Below are 21,675 nucleotides of genomic sequence, written 5' to 3' on the forward strand. Positions count from 1 at the left end.
GGGGGTCCCTTTGTGAGAATACAGGTTGATTTCATCACCATGCCCCGTTGTGAAGGGAAACGATATGTCCTTGTCATGGTCTGTTTATTTTCGAAGTGGGTGGAAGCTTTCCCTACTCCCCAAAATGACGCAATGACAGTAGCTAAGTGTTTACTGAAAGAACTGATACCTAGGTTCGGGGTTCCAGTCACTATTGAATCAGATAGAGGCCGACATTTTCAGAATGAGGTGATCGACGAACTCTGTAAGGCCTTTGGAATCTCACAAAAGCTTCACTGTGCATACCGTCCAGAGGCTTCTGGAATAGTGGAACAAGTAAATGGAACTATCAAAAACAGACTAGCAAAACTGTGTGATGCATCTAAGATGACTTGGGTGAAGGCCCTGCCCCTGGTCCTGATGGGATTCAGAAGTGTTCCTGACCGCAAGACAGGCCTAAGTCCCCATGAAATCATTATGGGGAGAGTGATGAGACAAGCATGGGTGCCAGGAAGCAAACTGTTGAGTATTACTGATGATTTGGTGCTTGAATACTGCAAGAGATTGGGTGACCAAGTGCGTTCTATCTCTCGCCAGATCGGAGAAGACGCCATCCTCAATCCAACGACTCCTCTCCACAAACTGGTCCCGGGAGATTGGGTCAAGATAAAGAAACATACTCGGAAGAGCTGCCTGGAGCCAAGGTGGGGAGAGAAACGTCAAGTGATCCTGGTAACTACCACAGCAGTAAAGTGTGCAGGGGTTCCACGCTGGGTACACGCCAGCCACACCCAGAAGGTATTACCAGACGAGGTGCCTGAGGAAGAAGGGCGTCCAGCAGACGATTCTGCAGGAGCCAGACCAGAAGTAGCTGACGACGTACAGCCCAGTACCAGTCGAGCTGAATCAGCAGACGTTGGCCCAAGAATAGTTGATAACGAACTACCAAGAGCCCAGCCTGCTGAAGGGATCCAAGAAGCTGAGCCAGGAGTAGCTGAAGACGAGCTGCCGAGAAAGGCACAGGCGAAGAGCCTCAGAATCTTGAGATTCACATCAAAACTGAGGAAGGAGAAGGTCAGACAGGGACAGAACAAGTGAATGATACAGAACAAGTGATCGATACTGAACAAGTGAATGATACAGAACAAGTGATTGATACTCCTCCACTGACTCCTGATATAGGGAAGGGACAGACTAGACATAGCGTAATAGTTCGAGCAGAAGAAAGTCCAGAGATCGAAGTGCTTGAACAGGATCAGATAGGATTAGAAGAACGTGCTCAGGAAACAGAAACAGAGACATTTGAAGAGCAAGCTCAAAACTCTCCTGAACAAGGCCAGATTAGTGACCAGGCAGATGAAAGAGATGCAAGTCCTGGAACTAGTGAGGTAGGAAAGGACGAAGTAGCAGAATTGCCACAAACTAATGAAAACAAGAGGGCAAGAGAAGAAAACGAAGTCCAAGTGCCAACTAAAAGACTTAAGAAAAGAAAGCACATTGAGCCTGGATTTGTCAAGAAATTGAGGCTAAGGATAAAAACGGTAGAAGAAAAACGTGCAGAAGAAAGGAGAAGTGCTCGCATAGCTAAGCAACAAGAAGGTATTTCCAACAGAAGGAGTGATCGAATAAAGAGACAAAATAAAAAGTACAAGTCACCTGAATGGACACTTGTGTTGGAAGATTTTGAAGATCTTGATATAACTGACGAGAGCGACGGAGAACCCGTCCCTGAGTACTCTGCCGAAGAAGAAGAAGAGCCACCGTGAATTTGCACAAAGTAAGCTACTCGTGTAAAGTCACAAAGAGGGGTCGAGAAACTTCTTCTGAGCCAAAATGTCTGATTCAAACGTGAATGGTAGACCTAGTCGCAGCTGTTGCAAAACTTGCTGCAAGGTATGTGTCTGTAGTATAGTTGTCCTGATATTAGTTTGGATAGGACTAACAATTTTCATTCCCTTTGCTGTAAGCAAGAAAACTAATATTGTCCCTACTGAAATTTTAAATACTGACAGTGAAGAGCCGACAACACAGAGTGTAGCAAGACATGAGAGAGCACTGAGACAAACAAAACAAGATTTAGAAGCATCAGATGAGGGAGGACTACATTTTCATGGAGTTAAGAACAGGACACACTTAAATGTTTTCGCAAACTTGTTAATACACTATGTAGAGACTATGGAAATTGAAGATTGCTATGTCTGCATGAAGCTACCTACCTCTGTAGCTGAAGGCGTGACATACCATCACCTGCCACTGACATATGGAATCTCCTGTAGCATTTTAGCAAGTTTATTTTACAAAAGAGGACCGTTACAGTACTATTACTCTAACAATGACGTGATCTTTTCTGAACTTCCCATACGTGGGAACTTGAATCCTGTACATACCAAAAGTGACGTAATACGATATATGGGAGACTACTTTCTGACTATAGGTAATATCGACATAGGTGACGCACACAGAGATAACTTGACTTGTTCTTTGCGTGAGCAGGAAAAGATGTTCCTGAACATGGCAGAGAAAAGGAGAATTAAAATACAAAAGAAGGCTAATGACGAAAGTCAGAAAAGGCCAAGATGGGCAGAGAACATGGAAGGCACCTCAACTGGTGGGGCGGGTCCTGCTCTGTTGCTGGATTTTGAAAAGAAAGGCAAGCTATGTCTTCACCGCGAGAAGACTAGCTATTATAATAACATTTTCATTGGTTCCAGTGAATGCGAACATAATTACAAGCTAATTGGAGGTTGGGGTTTCAAAAATGGGTCAGAGCCTGTGTTTCCTGGAATTTATTATATTTGTGGGGACAAGGCTTATTTCAAATTGCCGGATCACTGGTATGGAAGCTGCTACTTTGGCATTGTCTTCCCGAAAATATACCATGTGAATGGAATTGCTGGAAGCAGTGAAAATACTAATGGCTTAGTGCGTAGTAAAAGAGAAAGTATAGGTGAAATAATGGGTAGTATTTTCAGTGCACTGATACCTGGAGTGGGAGTGGTTCTGAACACTCACAGAATTTGCAAATTGTCCACTATAGTGGATGTGTTGTCTACCGACACAGCTCATGGATTTCTGCTGGTCAATACCGAAATGGTTGCGATCAGATCAATGGTTTTGCAGAATCGACTTGCTCTTGATACCTTATTAGCGAAAGAGGGCGGAGTCTGCCGGATGTTGAAGGCGCAACATTGTTGCACTTATATTCCGGACAAAAGTGTACAGCTCAAAAGATACGTGAAAAACATTACTAATTTGGCAAAGGAACTCAAACCACTCGAGGTTGACAGTGCCTGGAAGAGACTGGTAGATGGTCTCTCAAATGTAGGTCATTGGCTTGCTAGCGTAGGTAAAAGCTTATTGTTCAAGGTACTGATGCCAATTGGAATTATAGGTCTCATCCTATTCTTCATATTTGTCTGTTGCAAATGTCGTAAGCGTACCAGAAAGCATGAAGTGAATGCCAGAGGAGTGAAACGAAGTGTGGATGAGCTTGAGTTGGAGGAGATAAATAATTAGATCTACAAAAGGGTGAAGAATTCTCACCCTACAAAAGATGAGAAAGAGAAATTGAATCGTTTGCTGGAAGAAATAGAGCTGTATAAGGTGTGAGAAGTTGGCATCTGGTTCCATTTAGTTTTGTGATGATAGTAAATATCATCAAAGAGGGGATTGATGAAGCAAAGCTTCGCATTTGCGACGTGCTTTATTCATGAACCTCGCCCGTGTGTAATCCAGTAATAAGTTGTACGTCTTACTAACGTTTATTCTATGTTTAAACGAGGTTCCCTGACGCTTGCCTATGTGTTTTACTAAAATAATTAACTCGAGTCGTTTAAAATGGCCGCTGCTTGAAAGTAAGTGTCTGCGCATGCGTCAGTCACACTCACGTGTCCTGATGTGTTTGCAGAGTTGGAGGGAAATAATTGCGCATGCGTAATACTTAGCTTCGCCAATAACGTGGTACTGCTCGTGCCACTGCTCTTGTATCTGTTTATATGTAGCTAACATTTAGACTGCATAAGTATATTTTTTAGTGATAAGTTGAAAGTACAAACGCTGTGATGTGTTTTCATAATGTTATTTCTATGTATTAATTTGTTCTCGCTTACTTTTCATGTACTGCGGGGAATGGGGGTCTGACTGAACTGAAAGCCATCTTGGAGGGTACTTGTGCGCAGACTCGCCGAAAGTCAGCTCGGCATTGAATAGCTGCCAAAGAAGGTTGATACCAGAAGCAAGCCTGGGAAGCAGCACCTTCGCCCCGCAACGTCACGACATTGTTCTAATATGTTGCAAAATTGTATTATTTGCCTGTATTCTGCACAACTTTCTCATGGGAACCCCAATCTCGCTAGGCGGTACCCAGAGATGTAAATAAGGCCTCCAAATACTGTGTTCTGATTGGTGTGTTACCCAAATCCTATCTTAGGACCAATCCAAATTGAGGGATTCTGACACTTTGCAACATTGGGGGGTGGTACACCGTCCCCAAACTGTATATCTACCCTGGGTTCACCTAGGGAATGGTCCGACTTGTCTGGTTTAGCTGACCTGTCACTGACCCATCGTACTCAATAGGTGACTGAAGATACAGAGCGCTGCGGAGCACTCTGTCCGAAATTGACCATAGACTAAGGTTCTACTGAACCTTAAAGTGCTGGCGAAGCACTTTGCTGGGAGTTTCGCTGACCCAATCGGGGTCTTGATCGATAGCTGCAGAGAGGGTGGAGCGCAGGCGTTGCTTCCAAACTGCGGGTGCGGTCCTGTCCTGAGCGGTCCTGTCCTGAGGGTTTGCTGTCCTGTCCTGAGGTCCTGTCTTGATTCCTAATCCGAGGGTATCCTGTCCTGTCCTGGGTGTCCATTCTGCACCTGCTGTCCTTTGAGGGGTATCCTTCCTTGAGGGTTTCCTGTCCTTAACTGACCCGTGGCCAGGTTTGGTTTCCACACCAGTCTAGGTAAATACTGCTCTAAGTTCTTTAAACTTGCACCTTTCTATTTTTCTGTCTTTTGCTTCAATAAAGAGACACCTTGCCTATGTTGATCTTTCCATGCTTTTTGCCGCAAACTATTGAAAGATAAAGTCATTTGCATATTTTCATAAACGTGTTCCCATGTTACCCTACCTTTTAGAAATCATATTTTGCATTGCAGTTTGTCATTTTCTGATATGGTCTAGAACGGCCTTACTTAAACTGTCTAAAGGATTTTTGCCTTAAATACATAGCGTTTCCTGTTTGCATCTCATATTAGCATTTCCATGATTACCCTGACTTTATTTCTCTATAGTTATGTACTTTTCGTTATCCTGATTATTGATTGCCTTATTCTTGTAAACTTGATGCTTAACGAAAACGAACTTTAGATAAAGCTTTTAAAACTTCCAGTTGTCCGTGGTCATTATACAACAGTATTGAATGTCATTTGAATTGGTATTTTGCTGCCTTTCCTTTTACAGCTAGCTCCCTGATCCGTTGAGGTCATAGGTACCCGTGTCGGTGGATGGTAAGTCGGGTACGCTGAGTAATAACAGTAGGGAATTCACACAAATTGGTAGCAGCCCGTGAAGTCACCCTGTCAATGAATAGTGTGAATTGAAAGTATATGGGCCCGAAGCCGGAAACGGCGAAATTATTGGCTGGGTGACCTCGCGCGCTCTATCACCGCCTTTGAAATGCATCCCTGTCCGGCCCAGTTAGTGGAGGATACTAACCACCCTGTCTTGCTCCTCATTCGGCAGAAGGACAGGCAGGAAAATTAGTTAGAATATGAGGTGTGCCCACATTTAGACAGTACCACCCCTAAGGTGGGGAAGGTGATGTGTGCATAACTTTTTAAATTCCTCCATCTTGGGAAGACAGGAATTAACCTATCAGGGCTAAGGTGGTACTGTGGAAATGTACCTTTTTTATGGGTACACTGGTGCAGGGTCACTCTTTTGTCCATGGGTTCGAAGACCAACAACATAGAGATTGTCACTGGAGCTGGAATAAATAGCAAGTTTATTAATCACTCATGAGTGGGACCACATGCACACAGCACTCTCAAGTGCTGCAGGAGGTAGTACACTGAATTCACAAACTGTTGTCCCTTTTATACTAGTTTTCTGCACTGTAAGCATGTGAACAGAAATAGGAAGAACACGTTTTAAAAATAGTTATCAGCAAACAAGAGCAGATGAATAACTACATGATCAGCAAAGTGGTAGGGGGAGCAGAAATGCTTATGGCAGCAGTAATTGATTGACCGTTAACAGGTGCGCTGGCAGCTACAAACCCTTAGCATGTACATTGTTTTTAGAGTTAACTAAAATAGATAAGACAAGCACAGTAAAAAGATGAGCAGCAAAGGACGGGAGAGTTACGAAGGAAACTAAATGGACACCACAGCCAAAATGGCTGCAGCTTATGCTAAATAAAATATTACACATTTCCACAGTACCCCTTCCCACATGAAGCGGTAACGTAGAGGGTGTAGACACCTCAAAGGCAGATAGCCCATTGGCTTCTTCCTTGTCCCGATATTTAACGCCTCTAAAATTAGGTGCCTTCCCCAGAGCCTGAACTTAGATTCGATGGATACAAAGAGAAATGGGCAAAGAAGAGTTGCTCACCTGAAAAGAGAAGACCTGCTGCAGAAATATTGGTGCAAAACCCGGCCTGCTGCTTCCAGGACTCGACATTTCTGGTGTGCTGTTTCTTCCTGCTGCTGTGAGGACTTCAAGAACCCTGGAGCACATCCAGCTCTTCGCTAAACACCAGCAAACGCTCTTAGGGTGAAGGAACTACTCCCCTGCAGACCATAGGCACCGGACCTGCAGAGTACGGTTTACCACTTCGCTGCTTCCCAGCAACTCCATCGCAGTACCCCAGCAAAACGAGGTACATCCAACCAGCTGGCCTATCTGCCCTGCACCCAGCCCAAAAGGCCTGGGTACCAACGAACCAGCTGTCCTCTCATGGTTCTGAGGCCCTTGTGACCTGCTTTCTCGAGTGGGTCACCTCGAACTTGCCTTTAAGACCCCTTGTGCAGTGTGTTTTCAAGTGGCCCGCTTCTTCGTAGCGCACCAGCTGCCAACAGCTTTAGCACCCTGCTCCTGGCTGAATCCGGGAAGCTCCCGAACAATCTGCTGGTGGAACACTGGACCTGGTCTTGCTACGTACCTAAATTCAGAAGGTGAACCTCTAAATCTAACTGCATGGTTTTATATGGATTTTTTTATTTTTCCCTATTGACTAATGGTGCGTAATTGCGCACAAGAGGGATTAATTTTGCAAACTTGAAAAATTATTATCTTCAAAACTACTTACTGTAGAATGAAGTTCTTGGTCTGAAAAATTATATAAAAATGGATGTTATTTTGCAAATTGGTATCAGATTTATTCTTGAGTGTGTGTATCATTTATTGCCTGTGTGAATAAAACAAATGCTTAACATTACCCTCTGATAAGCCTAACTGCAAGCCCACACTACTACAATTAGAGGGTTAGTATTTTCCACTTCTGCCTCTGTATACCAATCTGGGTAATCCTGGACTCTCTGCACAGTGTACTACATTTTAGGTGCGCTACATAGAAAGCCAGCTTCTTACAACAGTAGACTCCCTAACTTACATTTCAGCTTGAGCATTTCAACTCTCATAATTAACCATCCCAGCATGGTTGTCTTTTCACAAAACCTAGGGTAATGTTGTTCTAAAATTAGAAAGTATCAGCACATCGTGCCCCGCAGATATACCCCCCCCCCTTCTACCCCCGCTTCAACCACTCCTTGCAATCATGTGCTGTGTTTGGGTATCACATGAGGTTTTTTAATGTAAACCTGGTTTTGCATTTAACGTCTACAGTCAAATTCAGTTACAGATTAACAAAGATCTACAGTCAAGTATCGTTGTTGATGCCATACAACTTAAAAAACACAAGGTGCATTTTCTTTGTGATTGTAAAAGTATTTGATCTATTTCTAAAAAGAATAATGCTAATTCAGCAATCTATTTATTTTATGGGACACCATAACCCTGAACTAGACATTTTAGCTTACATCCTACTCCAAGAGTAAGCCTTAACTGTTCCATCCACTATCCTTAGTCAATGATTGAACAAGCATTTACAATGCAATGGTTTTGCCTTTGTTAAAGTTAGAGCTATTGGCATTGCTCTTGACACTCTGAAGCTCCACTCTGAAGCTCCACTCTGAAGCTCCACTCTGAAGGTCCACTCTGCACTCTGAAGCTCCACTCTGCACTCTGAAGCTCCACTCTGCACTCTGAAGCTGCACTCTGAAGCTCCACTCTGCACTCTGAAGCTGCACTCTGAAGCTGCACTCTGAAGCTGCACTCTGAAGCTCCACTCTGAAGCTCCACTCTGAAGCTCCACTCTGAAGCTCCACTCTGCACTCTGAAGCTCCACTCTGCACTCTGAAGCTCCACTCTGCACTCTGAATCTGCACTCTGAAGCTCCACTCTGCACTCTGAAGCTCCACTCTGCACTCTGAAGCTCCACTCTGAATCTGCACTCTGAAGCTCCACTCTGCACTCTGAAGCTCCACTCTGAATCTGCACTCTGAAGCTCCACTCTGCACTCTGATGCTCCACTCTGAATCTGCACTCTGAAGCTCCACTCTGCACTCTGAATCTGCACTCTGAAGCTCCACTCTGAATCTCCACTCTGAATCTGCACTCTGAATCTCCACTCTGAATCTCCACTCTGAAGCTCCACTCTGAATCTGCACTCTGAAGCTCCACTCTGAATCTGCACTCTGAAGCTCCACTCTGAATCTGCACTCTGAAGCTCCACTCTGAATCTGCACTCTGAAGCTCCACTCTGAATCTGCACTCTGAAGCTCCACTCTGAATCTGCACTCTGAAGCTCCACTCTGCACTCTGAAGCTCCACTCTGAATCTGCACTCTGAAGCTCCACTCTGCACTCTGAAGCTCCACTCTGAATCTGCACTCTGAAGCTGCACTCTGAAGCTGCACTCTGAAGCTGCACTCTGAAGCTCCACTCTGAAGCTCCACTCTGAAGCTCCACTCTGAAGCTCCACTCTGAAGCTCCACTCTGCACTCTGAAGCTCCACTCTGCACTCTGAAGCTCCACTCTGCACTCTGAAGCTCCACTCTGAAGCGCCACTCTGAAGCGCCACTCTGAAGCTCCACTCTGAAGCTCCACTCTGAAGCTCCACTCTGAATCTGCAGCTCCACTCTGAATCTGCAGCTCCACTCTGAATCTGCAGCTCCACTCTGAATCTGCAGCTCCACTCTGAATCTGCAGCTCCACTCTGAATCTGCAGCTCCACTCTGAATCTGCAGCTCCACTCTGCACTCTGAAGCTCCACTCTGAAGCTCCACTCTGAAGCTCCACTCTGAAGCTCCACTCTGAAGCTCCACTCTGAAGCTCCACTCTGCACTCTGAAGCTCCACTCTGCACTCTGAAGCTCCACTCTGCACTCTGAAGCTCCACTCTGCACTCTGAAGCTCCACTCTGCAGCTCCACTCTGAAGCTCCACTCTGCAGCTCCACTCTGAAGCTCCACTCTGAAGCTCCACTCTGAAGCTCCACTCTGCACTCTGAAGCTCCACTCTGCACTCTGAAGCTCCACTCTGCACTCTGAAGCTCCACTCTGCACTCTGAAGCTCCACTCTGCACTCTGAAGCTCCACTCTGCACTCTGAAGCTCCACTCTGCACTCTGAAGCTCCACGGCCCTACGTGTGCCTTGTTTAATTGGTCTTGTCGTTCTTTGATTTTTATTGGATGTTTTTATGTGTTGTCGATCTAATATTTGCAGTTTGTCACACACATCGTGCAGGTAAGCAGGATCAAGGGCAGGACGTAGATGCGGGGGGGGGGACCAGCGCGGGTGAGCCCGAGGGATCAAGGTCAAGGGCAGGATGACAAGGGACAGAGGGCGGCAGGCAGCAACGGCGGGTGAGCTCGGGCAGAGAAAGGGCAGGATGAGGTGGGTTGGGTAAGCGCTGACCAAGCAGCGCCAGTGCACCTTAGCGGGCCCTGCACCTTTCACGAGCACTGACTCAGCTCCCTGGGGTCTTCACTCCCGTAGGTCACCACCACGCGTGCTCTCACAGCCCGAGCTACCTGTCACACACGGAAGAGCGAGGGATCGTGGACTTTACTCCCCCTTTGAGCCCGGGGAGAGCGAGAGCCGCTCTTGGCACTGATGCCTCCGGCGTGATCATTGGGCTATCAGGAGCAGCCCCCGTGATGCTGCTGTCACTGACTGATCGCCCCCACACCTGATGTGTGGGTTGCAGAGTATTTTGTTGTGCACGCTTAACATTCTATGGTGCATAAATTGATGTGTTTTGTTTTATTTCTGACTGTTTCCGTGTAATGAAGACTCTCGTTAATGTTGCATCAGAGAGAAGCGGGAGGGGGCGGGAAAGGGGGAGGAGAGAGCTGACGACGGCCGGCCGGAGCAGAAGACGGGCACCAAAACAAGCGGGAGGGGGCGGGAAAGGGGGAGGAGAGACGCTGACGACGGCCGGCCGGAGCACGAAGGCGGGCACCAGGAAACAAGCGGGAGGGGGAGCAAGGGAGGTGCCGGCAATGCCGGAACAGAATCGGGGGCGTTCCCGGCGTCGCGTGACGTCGGCAAAAGCCAAAGAATGTCGGGAACGCCCCCGAATCTGGTCCGGCATTGACGGACAGGCCCCTCGTCCAATGGCTAGGCTCCATTTATGGAGCCAGCCAATGAATGACGAGGGCCGAACCAAAGCCACACTACAGATCTCATCAGGATTTCGCCTGCGCGAAAAAGATGCGCAGAGCGCATCTTTTTGGCGAGGCAAAACCTAAAAAGGAGGTCCTTAGCATTTCAGTAAGCTTGCAGTAGTACCTAGTTCCTGCTTTTCTCGGAGACTGAGGCATTTCATGTTACAAGACCAGTTTTTCTGCCTCTGAGTTGTACAGGCCCAGGAGAACTGGATTGAAATCAGGGCTGAATCAGGTGGAATTGGGATGAAGCAGTGGTGGGTGGAATTGTGAAGTGCAAAAAAAGAAGTGGCAGGTTTAGGAAGAATTTATAACTCGCATTCGGCACTGGAGGACAAGTGTGAGTGATGACTGGAATAGGAATGAGCTGGATCGGGCACAGGAGGAACAAGAAGAAAACAGATGCATAACACTCATAGGAGTCTATAAGATGCTTAAGACTAATGGAGCAGCGTAAGTTAGTCTCCACACTTACACGTATACGAAGTGCAATTATATACGTGCAACTGACCCTATATTCACTGTGTGCCTTAATGCATTAACGAGTGAAGCATTTAAACACATCATTGAAATGTATTCACTGTAGAAACGAGAGATTTATATATGTGTGTGCACTAATGATTCGTTTAAACATGAATTATGTCATCTTTAATATGTTTTGCACTTACACTTCAAATTATTTTGCATATGTAAACATGCATTCTTTTGTAGCACGTTTTGCAGTTCATTTAAAGTTACACATTTGCATGTATAATCTTGTATTCGAATTGCACAATACAAAATGTACATTTAAGGTAGCCTGACCAGAGGCTTCGGTAGAAATGCTTTTTGCCTCAGCAGAATGTTTTCCCTTTTTCCCTTGCAGGTTTATTATCGTGATTTACATTAGCTAGAGTGAAAGGTTTATTGTCTGTATTAGACGCTAATAGAGAGGCCTGGGAGAAACTTGGCAGTGAATATGGAGGGACAATGATTAAAAGACGTTTCTGTTCATCGTGAATCCGAATGGCAAAATATTCATGGCTGAGAACAGCAGCTTTAGTCGATGGGTTGCGAAATTTGAGCAATGTTGAAGAAGCACCTGAGCAGAGCACTGAGTGGATGCTGGTAGGTGGAAGAAAGATAAAATGTTTAAATCTCATGTTCCTTTATATTGGTGTTCACACAGCTTTGAGTTAGTCCTGTTGGAGTTAGGCTTTAGGAGAGGTCCCTTTTAAGCTTTGAGAGGTACAGACATCTCTGCTGGCCCTGTTCTTGCAAGTGTGAAGCTTCATGCTAGACACTTATTTCCTTTTATTCTTTTGGACTTCTACTGAAGTCTGATCATGCTGACACCTTCCTATTCTACTGCTCTCAAATTCGAAACCCGAACTAGATGATCCTATATTTGACCCATGTTAGAGTAAGGAATGGGAAGTTTCTACATGGAACATCTGTCACTTTTATCTGCTATTATATGCTTGTGGATATTACAATTCTGTATCTCATTTTATTGTGTCTCAACCAACTGAGATATTTTACTTTGCCTATTGTATTAATGTGCTTCTCGAATCTGCATACGGCTTGCTTATTGCCTCGATTGATTGGTAATCCAAATAAAACCCTTTAATCACATTCATTGATTCCTGGTCCTCATTATAGAGTCTCATAGGATTCACAAGTTAAATTGTATTGTCAATGTTGCCTCATTTCAATGTTTCATGTCAGTTACAAAGGTTCATTGTATCTGTTGAGTAGATTTTCGATGAATCAACTAAGAGGCCACGTTTCTAAAGGCCCAGGAAGCTCCACACTAACAAGATTGGGCTAAGCAATGGAGGAGAACAGGTGAACAAACAAGATGAGCAAGCGTAGTAAGGCAGGCACAGCTGCATTGCGGTAAACAGGGATTGGACATCAAAGACAATACAAAAGTGAAGGCAAAAAACATGGGGCTTTAAAAGTCAGGACGCAGAAATGAGACATTCAGAGGGAGAGGAAACACCAGTACCAGGTATAAGCAACCCATCAAGACAGGGTAGGCAGAGAGAGAGAGAATAGGAGCAAGAGCACCAATGGGCCAGACAGGAGGTGCCAAGAGAAAAAGGCATAGTGCATAGGTGAGCCAGGAAGTAGCCACGAGGAGAAGAATAAAGAGAACAGCACCAGTGGCCCTGGCAGCATTCTTCAGGAGAGGCAACATTGGAAAGAACCCACATTGCAGTTAACACACACAAGCAAGAGGAAGGCACAACAAGGACTCACAGAAGAGATTATGCATCAAGATTAAAAGGATTTGCCCATAATCCCTATCAATTGGTAAAAATATTTTGACAACACAGCAAAGCTGTGCTGATCAAATCAAAAAGAAAATATCACCTTCCTCCCTACATACATAGCTGCCAAGTGTTCAGTTTGCTTATGTGTAACATTTCTATGTTAGCAGTGACCATACGTTAAACGTTTGAATACCTTATGTGTGACATTTTGGGTGACACTTTATTGAATTAATTATTTTGCCGGATTGTAATGGTGTGTAAAAGTCATTAAAATAACTGCACCATTCCTGAAATGCTGATACACGTTATAAAGCTGACAATTTTCACATGGATCACAGATGTCTTCAGTGCAGCTCACAGGCCAGCACTCAAAAGCTAGGAGAGTTAGACATAAGTAATTAGTGCATTGGGGAATTAGGTCACATGGTACAATGGTGAGGATTCTGATGGCCAGAGCAAGCAGATCAAGCAAGAAACTGGGAGCCTTTTCTGCTCTACTGAATACTGTCAAAAGACAAACAAAGGTAAGAAGCACAGAGTTAGCTAGGAGAGGCAGTGTTAGGCAGCCCGGCTCTTTGCACTATTGGCAGGCAGATATAAACTGCCACTCCATCTGTGGGATTTCCACTACCATAGTATCCATGCTTGAAAGAAACTCCACCCGTGAACTTTCCTGCAGATTGAAATCATTCTCTACGAATCTGTGTATTCTCTTTTGCCACGAGAAAATAACTCAGACCCCTGGAGTGCAAAGGAAATAAGGAAGGTAGTGCAAACAAGGATCTCTGCATTCTTCCCTTAGTGTGAAATTAAAAATAGTTTAATTTACTCACTCCCCTTGTTTTCATCCTCCTCCAAACTTTGCCTTCATCCTCCTCCAAACTTTGCCTTCACTCCTTTCTCTTCGCACTTTCCACCCTCACTGTCGAATGTCTGACAAAATATCGACATTCACAATATCGACGTACAAAAATATTGGAGCAAAAATATCGAAATCAAATATATCGGCTTCCTATACTTAACTAGATATATACACAAATATAGATTTTTTAATATCGATATACAAAAACATTGTTTACTTTTATATCGACTACATTAACATCGGAAAACAAAAATATCGCTATCTACAAAAAATAATGACATTAACTATAATATCGACATCAAAAATATCGTGCACTTCAATATCGGATTATCAGCTATATCGACTTTTTATATGCATCTGTTTGCATAATTAATTAACGTTTTATATGTTTTCACATCTAAATAAACACACAATACTTAAATTAATACTATAGACACACTATTAATTTTTTGTCAAAAATATCCTATTGGTATAATTATATCACCTACACATATAAAAATATTCTATACTACTTTGTATAATTTTATTATTTTTTTTGCTTTTTCACTTCTATTACAAAGTAATCACAACTGAAATTCAAATATACTAACTAACCAATCACAAACCTAATTTTTTAAATGAACCAATAGCAAAGTAATTACTACTGACACTCCCCTATATAAACAATTAAAATCTAAGCACAAACTACTTGCCAAAAGTCACTGAAGGAGATTTATCTCTATCCGAATTGCTGCACAACAACTAGAAGAACCAGACTATCAACCTACTATCACATCTTCTAAGTAAGTAAATAAAATAGAAACTGCATTATTTGCTACTACTACTTACTTACCTGCTAAATACCCAGTGCCCCTTTGCTATTCATACTACTTAACATGCTAAATAATTATATGAAACTATTTTTTTTAGATACAACGACTACTGAATATTCTACTCAAAATAACTGTGAACAAAGCATAGGAATACAGATTCTAATAACTATGTAAGTAATTTCACATTGTTTCATTATGTGCACATAAATCTAAACACACAGAAATAATGACTTTTGCCCCACATATTTCTTTTTTTCTGTAGATTCTACTACTGAAAACTGCACTACTAATGAACTAAGGACATCAGTACTATTTCTCCAATACATTTTACTAAGTAAGTATTATGCAACTGAAATAAATGTGGAAAAACAATACAAACATTTAGAACTGTTCTAATTATTTTCTATTATATATTGTTTATTTACAGAGCAAACACAACGAATAGATATACAGACATAGGGGCTCATTAGGATGGCGGACGGAAGAGCCACCGCGGCCCTGGAGTAGGCGGAAAAAGCCTTTTCCGTGTCCGCCTGCCGCGGATACTCCGTCCGCCATATCAGGATAGGAAAACGTGTCAAATTTCCGTCCGCGACGGAAAAGCACGCACCGCCGCCGAACTACACACGACCACGTGGCGGACGGAACACATCCGGAGGCCCCGCCGTACGTACTGACATCAAAGACCGTCCCCCAAATCAAGATGGCGGAAAACACACATAAAACCGCAGCGGAAAAACAACCTGTCTGAACACGGCGGAATCCCCACAGCGAACATAGGTGACATAGCAGAGATACCCACCGCAAGCTGACCACCACCATGGACCCAGCGCTACACGCTTTCCCGATGCTCTTCGCGATCCACCACGTCCTAGTCATGGCCCACTATGGACGACGACGCAGGTAAGGCACAAACCATTGGCTGTCTGGAGGGGAATACCAGCAAGGGTCGTGACGTAGGGAGGGGGAGTGTCATGTTACCGAAACCACTGATGAGAAGCATATACGAATACACATTTGTAGTACGCAAGCAGGAATGACAACGACAGACCACGAGACTTGATAGACTACCTTTATTGTACAAAATAGGGGTATAATCACAGTGTATGCGTGAGCATGGGCAAAGTGGGCACCAGAGCAGCTACATCATTGGCAGTTAACGAGAGGGCAGAATGCAGTATCAGAGCATCAACAGGGCATTGTGCAGTACAGAGCAGGTACATCATAGGCAGGTAACGAGAGGGCAGAATGCAGTATCGGAGCATCAACAGGGCATTGTGCAGTACAGAGCAGGTACATCATAGGCAGGTAACGAGAGGGCAGAATGCAGTATCGGAGCATCAACAGGGCATTGTGGAGTACAGAGCAGGTACATCATAGGCAGTAAACGAGAGGGCAGAATGCAGTATCAGAACAGCAACAGGGCATTGTGGAGTACAGAGCAGGTACATCATAGGCAGTAAACGAGAGGGCAGAATGCAGTATCGGAGCATCAACAGGGCATTGTGCAGTACAGAGCAGGTACATCATAGGCAGGTAACGAGAGGGCAGAATGCAGTATCAGAGCATCAACAGGGCATTGTGGAGTACAGAGCAGGTACATCATAGGCAGTAAACGAGAGGGCAGAATGCAGTATCGGAGCATCAACAGGGCATTGTGCAGTACAGAACAGGTACATCAGAGGCTGCACAAGTACGTGTCCCTACCAACCCGTCACAGGAACCACAAGAGTGCCACACAGTTCTCAATGGACACACCATGTGAAATAACATTTGAGTGAAGTGTTCAGCACCTCACATCACAGAATCAGGGGGACTGCGTGAACTACCTGCCTCGGACACACTGCCAGCACCAGCAACAGGAGTGTGAGACACAGCCACAGCCCGAGTGACACACACATGGGCCACGGACCCAGACACACTGGCAGCACCAGCAACAGGAGTGTGAGACACAGCCACAGCCCGAGTGACACACACATGGGCCACGGACCCAGACACACTGGCAGCACCAGCAACAGGAGTGTGAGCCACAGCCACAGCCCGAGTGACACACACATGGGCCACGGACCCAGACACACTGGCAGCACCAGCAACAGGAGTGTGAGACACAGCCACAGCCCGAGTGACACACACATGGGCCACGGACCCAGACACACTGGCAGCACCAGCAACAGGAGTGTGAGACACAGCCACAGATGTAGTCACTGACACGTGAGCCACTGACCCAGACAGACTGCCAGCACCAGAAACAGGAGTGTGCAACACAGCCACAGATCTTCTAACTGACACGTGAGCCATAGACCCAGATACACTGCCAGGACCTGCAACAGGAGAGGGCACAACTGACACTGTGCCACCATTTGATACATGAGAGTCAACTGCACCAGCGCCACTGGGACAACTGAAATGATGAGCCACAGGGCTGTATGGGCCAGGAGGCAGGGTGGGCCTGGGAGCTGGGGATAGCTGACCTAGAGCCAAATCGGGGTTGGCAGGTGTCAATGGTGTTTGCTCTGTGCCTGCCGCCTGGACTCGGAATCATGTGTAATGGGGGATGCAACTACAGGGGACACCCTCCTCTGCTTCTGACTGGCCTGGATGGGAGTGGAGGTATGGGGGGACTCCGCCGCGGAGACATCTGTTTGGCGTTCAGTAGAAAACATCAGCCTCAGTGCAGCCAGGGGTGAAGTATGCCTGTCCTTGATTGCGCCATTGTCCATGCTAGATGCCTTGTCCGTAGGATGTGCCTTATCCTTAGGTGGAGTGTTGTCTCTGGATGTAGCCTGTGCCCTGGTCGCCGCCCTGTTCCTGCCAGCAGACTTGTCGTCTGTGCTGCACCTGTCTCCAGTAGACACCTGCTCTCTGTGTGTGTCCCTGCCCTTGGGAGATGGACCTTGCTCTGCTGTGGGCCTGCCCTTGGGAGTCTCCCTGCTCCTAGGAGGTGCCTTTGTCTTGTCACTGTCCTTGGGAGTGTCCCTTTCCTCTGCTGTGGGCCTGCCCTTGGGAGTCTCCCTGCTCCTAGGAGGTGCCTTTGTCTTGTCACTGTCCTTGGGAGTGTCCCTTTCCTCTGCTGTGGGCCTGCCCTTGGGAGTCTCCCTGCTCCTAGGAGGTGCCTTTGTCTTGTCACTGTCCTTGGGAGTGTCCCTTTCCTCTGCTGTGGGCCTGCCCTTGGGAGTCTCCCTGCTCCTAGGAGGTGCCTTTGTCTTGTCACTGTCCTTGGGAGTGTCCCTTTCCTCTGCTGTGGGCCTGCCCTTGGGAGTCTCCCTGCTCTTAGTAGGTGCCTTTGTCTTCTGACTGGCCTTGTCCAAGGTACAGTACATGGACATGTGAGTATCCCTTGCCTTGGGAGTACCTTTTGTGTTGAATGCCTGTGTAGCTCCTGAAGGCATGTCCCCCAACAACACTTGTGGATCCTGTGTGTGTACTCCAGTGTATCTGACGTCGTCTACGTGAACAGATTTAGCTGATCTAGGGGATGGGGTCTGTGCCCTGCGTGCCCTGACGTGCTGTCTGACGCTGCTTCTAGTGCAATAACCTGTATTTGAGTCCTGCTCAGAATAATCACTACCCCCTGAGACATCCAGTGGTGTAGATGGGGAAACAGAAGTAGCACCCTGTTCATGCGACTGTACTATTGCAGACGACACACTGCTTGCCAATGACTGCACTGTCCTGTGTAGACCTGCAAGATCGCCATGCATCCCTTCCATGAATGCCACCACCTGCCCCAACTTCCTATCATGGTCCTGGAAAGCATTAGTCATATTGGTCTGCCCCACACACAGCTGTCGCAGCAGATCAACGGCCTCAGCACACAGTGCATTTTGGCTCACCGTGGCAGGGGCAGCGGTGCCTGCACCGAACGCCACTCTGCTCCCCCTACTCCTCCGGCCACAAACAGTACATGGTGCAGTTGGCGGAAGTGTGGGCCCTGTGTGCTGTCTTCCGGCAGAAGGTGATGAGTGCCCACTCCCAGTCTGTGACAACAGTGCAGGCTCACCAAGAGTGTCCGACGAGGAGGACGATGGTGTCTCCACATGCGAGTCCTCAGGGACGGTCCTGTCCCCCTCTCCGGCGCTGGCCTCCTCTGTGTCAGTCTGCGTGTGTGCGAAGTCTGAGCCGGACTCATTTCCTCGACTACTCTCCACCGTCTGTGGCTGAGTGTCCTCTGTCATAGCTGAAATGCACATAAAAGATGTGTGAGTCATGGGCAGACTGACGTACAGAAGGACCAGGATTGCCAAATTACATAGCTGACAAAGATTTTGTAGCCCTCATCCTGCACACGGCCCACCTCTACCAGTCATCCTCACATTTCCTGCCATGGGGCCATGAACCACTAGGGGATGTGCTTCAACACTCAACTACTAAGCAAGTGGCGTGTCAACATGGCGGACCTGGATGTCAAATGAGAACCACCCAATGGGACCAAAATGGCATCACAGACATACATACGCAACACGGAACTCAATACTGTGTCTGTGCACCAATACATGCATAGCACTCACAGGTTTCCTACACAGACAGTATGCTCACCGCTAGTTTGCTGTTGATCGGCACTCAGACGTTCGGCCAGTTCAGGATGCGTCACTGCAATGATACGGTGCATGAGAGGGGTCATGGAGCGTCGGGCCAGACGGGGCGTCCTTGGAATCAGGCCCAGTGTTACTTCCGCTACATTCTTGCTCAGCCTGGAAATGTCGTCCCAGCGTTTGTGGCAGTGTGTATGTCGTCTGTTGCACACCCCCAATGCCCGTACTTCCCGTGCTATGCTCCTCCACAGGTCCTTGCGAAGGTGCAGCTTGACCTACCATGATGGGAGACAAAAGGGTATAAGTCAGTGGACAGGTGGCCTGTCACACACATAGGGGCAAGACGTAACTGTCAGCAGCCATGCACAATCAGGAACATATGTCTAGCCCACACTACACAGCTAAGATAGAAATAGGCCTGATTATTTGGCCCCCTCATGCACACCAACATGTCCCACACTGCACTTACCACCCGTCCTGGTGCGCCGTAGAGGCGTCCATAGTTGCGGAGTACACCGTCCACGAGGACATCAAGCTCCGCGGCGGTGAAGGGTCGAGACCGGATCTCTTTGCCTCTCGACATGGCAAGATCACGGAGTATGGCACTAGAGCAGCAGTCGGTGGTCAGCTCAGCAGCAGCAGCAGGTCGAGGTGATGGTCACAGGCAGCAGTCGGTGGTCAGCTCAGCAGCAGCAGCAGGTCGAGGTGATGGTCACAGGCAGCAGTCGGTGGTCAGCTCAGCAGCAGCAGCAGGTCGAGGTGAACAGGCAGCACTGGTCCCCAGGGTAGGAAGTGTCATTTTGGCCAACACACATATATAGGGCCCTCAGCACGTGTCAGTGGCATACGTCGCCAGCAATTGGTCAGCCCTGGAAGCGTGATCGTGAAATGGGCCAATGACTGGCCCTGTTGTTGCGGTGCACTGCTTCCGCTACTTGCGATTGGCCATATGCGGCCAGCATCCCTCTTCCCATTGGCTGCATGTGCAGGGACCGTCACGGGCACACATCGGCAACCGCACGTGCAAGCCTCAGGCACGGATGCTTCAGTTGCAACAATGTTCTATCACTGGCGCCTCCATGGCGGTGCACGTACTCAGTGGGGGAGGTGCAGGCCTATACACCCTGTAGATGTACTCAATGGACATGCCAGTTCATGACCCCCCTTACAGTCACCTTGCATCATCCACCGTACACCGGCCGGAGCGGCCGGGCCTAGGACGGCCGTGCCCGGCCATGAACACAACCGCCGTGCCCGGCCATGTACACAACCGCCGTGCCCGGCCATGAACATAACCGCCGTGCCCGGCCATGTACACAACCGCCATGCCCGGCCATGTACACAACCGCCGTGCCCGGCCATGAACACAACCGCCGTGGCCGGCCATGTACATAACCGCCGTGCCCGGCCATGAACACAACCGCCGTGCCCGGCCATGAACACAACCGCCGTGGCCGGCCATGTCCACAACCGCCGTGGCCGGCCATGTCCACAACCGCCATGCCAGGCCCGGCGGTTGTGTACATGGCCGGCCACGGCGGTTGTGTTCATGGCCGGGCACGGCGGTTGTGTTCATGGCCGGGCACGGCGGTTGTGTACATGGCCGGGCACGGCGGTTGTGTTCATGGCCGGGCACGGCTGTTGTGTACATGGCCGGGCACGGCGGTTGTGTACATGGCCGGGCACGGCGGTTGTGTTCATGGCTGGGCACGGCCGTCCTAGGCCTGGCCGCTCCGGGCGGTGTACGGTGGATGATGCAAGGTGACTGTAAGGGGGGTCATGAACTGGCATGTCCATTGAGTACATCTACAGGGTGTATAGGCCTGCACCTCCCCCACTGAGTACGTGCACCGCCATGGAGGCGCCAGTGATAGAACATTGTTGCAACTGAAGCATCCGTGCCTGAGGCTTGCACGTGCGGTTGCCGATGTGTGCCCGTGACGGTCCCTGCACATGCAGCCAATGGGAAGAGGGCCGCTGGCCGCGTATGGCCTTTGGGAAGTAGCGGAAGTTGAGCACCGCCATGGCGGCGCCAATTATGTTATCTTGTTAGACGCTGCACCGTGATGTGTTGTGTGCAGTTGCGTCATGAGGGATGTGAGCGTGATAGGGAAAGGTCATATGTCATACAATATAGCATGTGTGTCCATACAATGCCCATCGGTCGGCACACAATGGGCAACAGATGTGCATTTGTACGTGTTGACGTCGGGTGTGACCCTACAGACGTTCTTACATCTTCACAACTACACAGTACATCACAGCTGTATGGCCAAATTATGCATCTGTTGTCAGTGTCTTGTTCTGGCGAGGTGACTACAGTGGTGGTGGTACACATGCATTCCGTGTATGTGTTTTGGACGTTGTGTCACCATGCATGTAATTACCGTATACACATCATTATTGGTGTTGGCATTTGTGCTTGATGACATGGCGTGTGTATAATTATCGTTTGTGTGCATGCAGTTGCATGTGTGTCTGTGATGTGGCTACTAAACATTAGGGTG

General features: G+C 47.4%; 1 protein-coding gene across 1 annotated transcript in view; it reads right to left on the reverse strand.

Moving 5' to 3' along the window:
* Positions 1–21,675, reverse strand: part of LOC144781835 (sulfotransferase 6B1-like) — a 439,392-nt gene that overhangs the window by 271,819 nt on the left and 145,898 nt on the right. The gene's annotated exons all lie outside the window — the stretch shown is intronic.

The sequence above is a fragment of the Lissotriton helveticus genome, chromosome 9, assembly GCF_964261635.1.
Source record: "Lissotriton helveticus chromosome 9, aLisHel1.1, whole genome shotgun sequence".
Taxonomy (NCBI): Eukaryota; Metazoa; Chordata; class Amphibia; order Caudata; family Salamandridae; genus Lissotriton; species Lissotriton helveticus.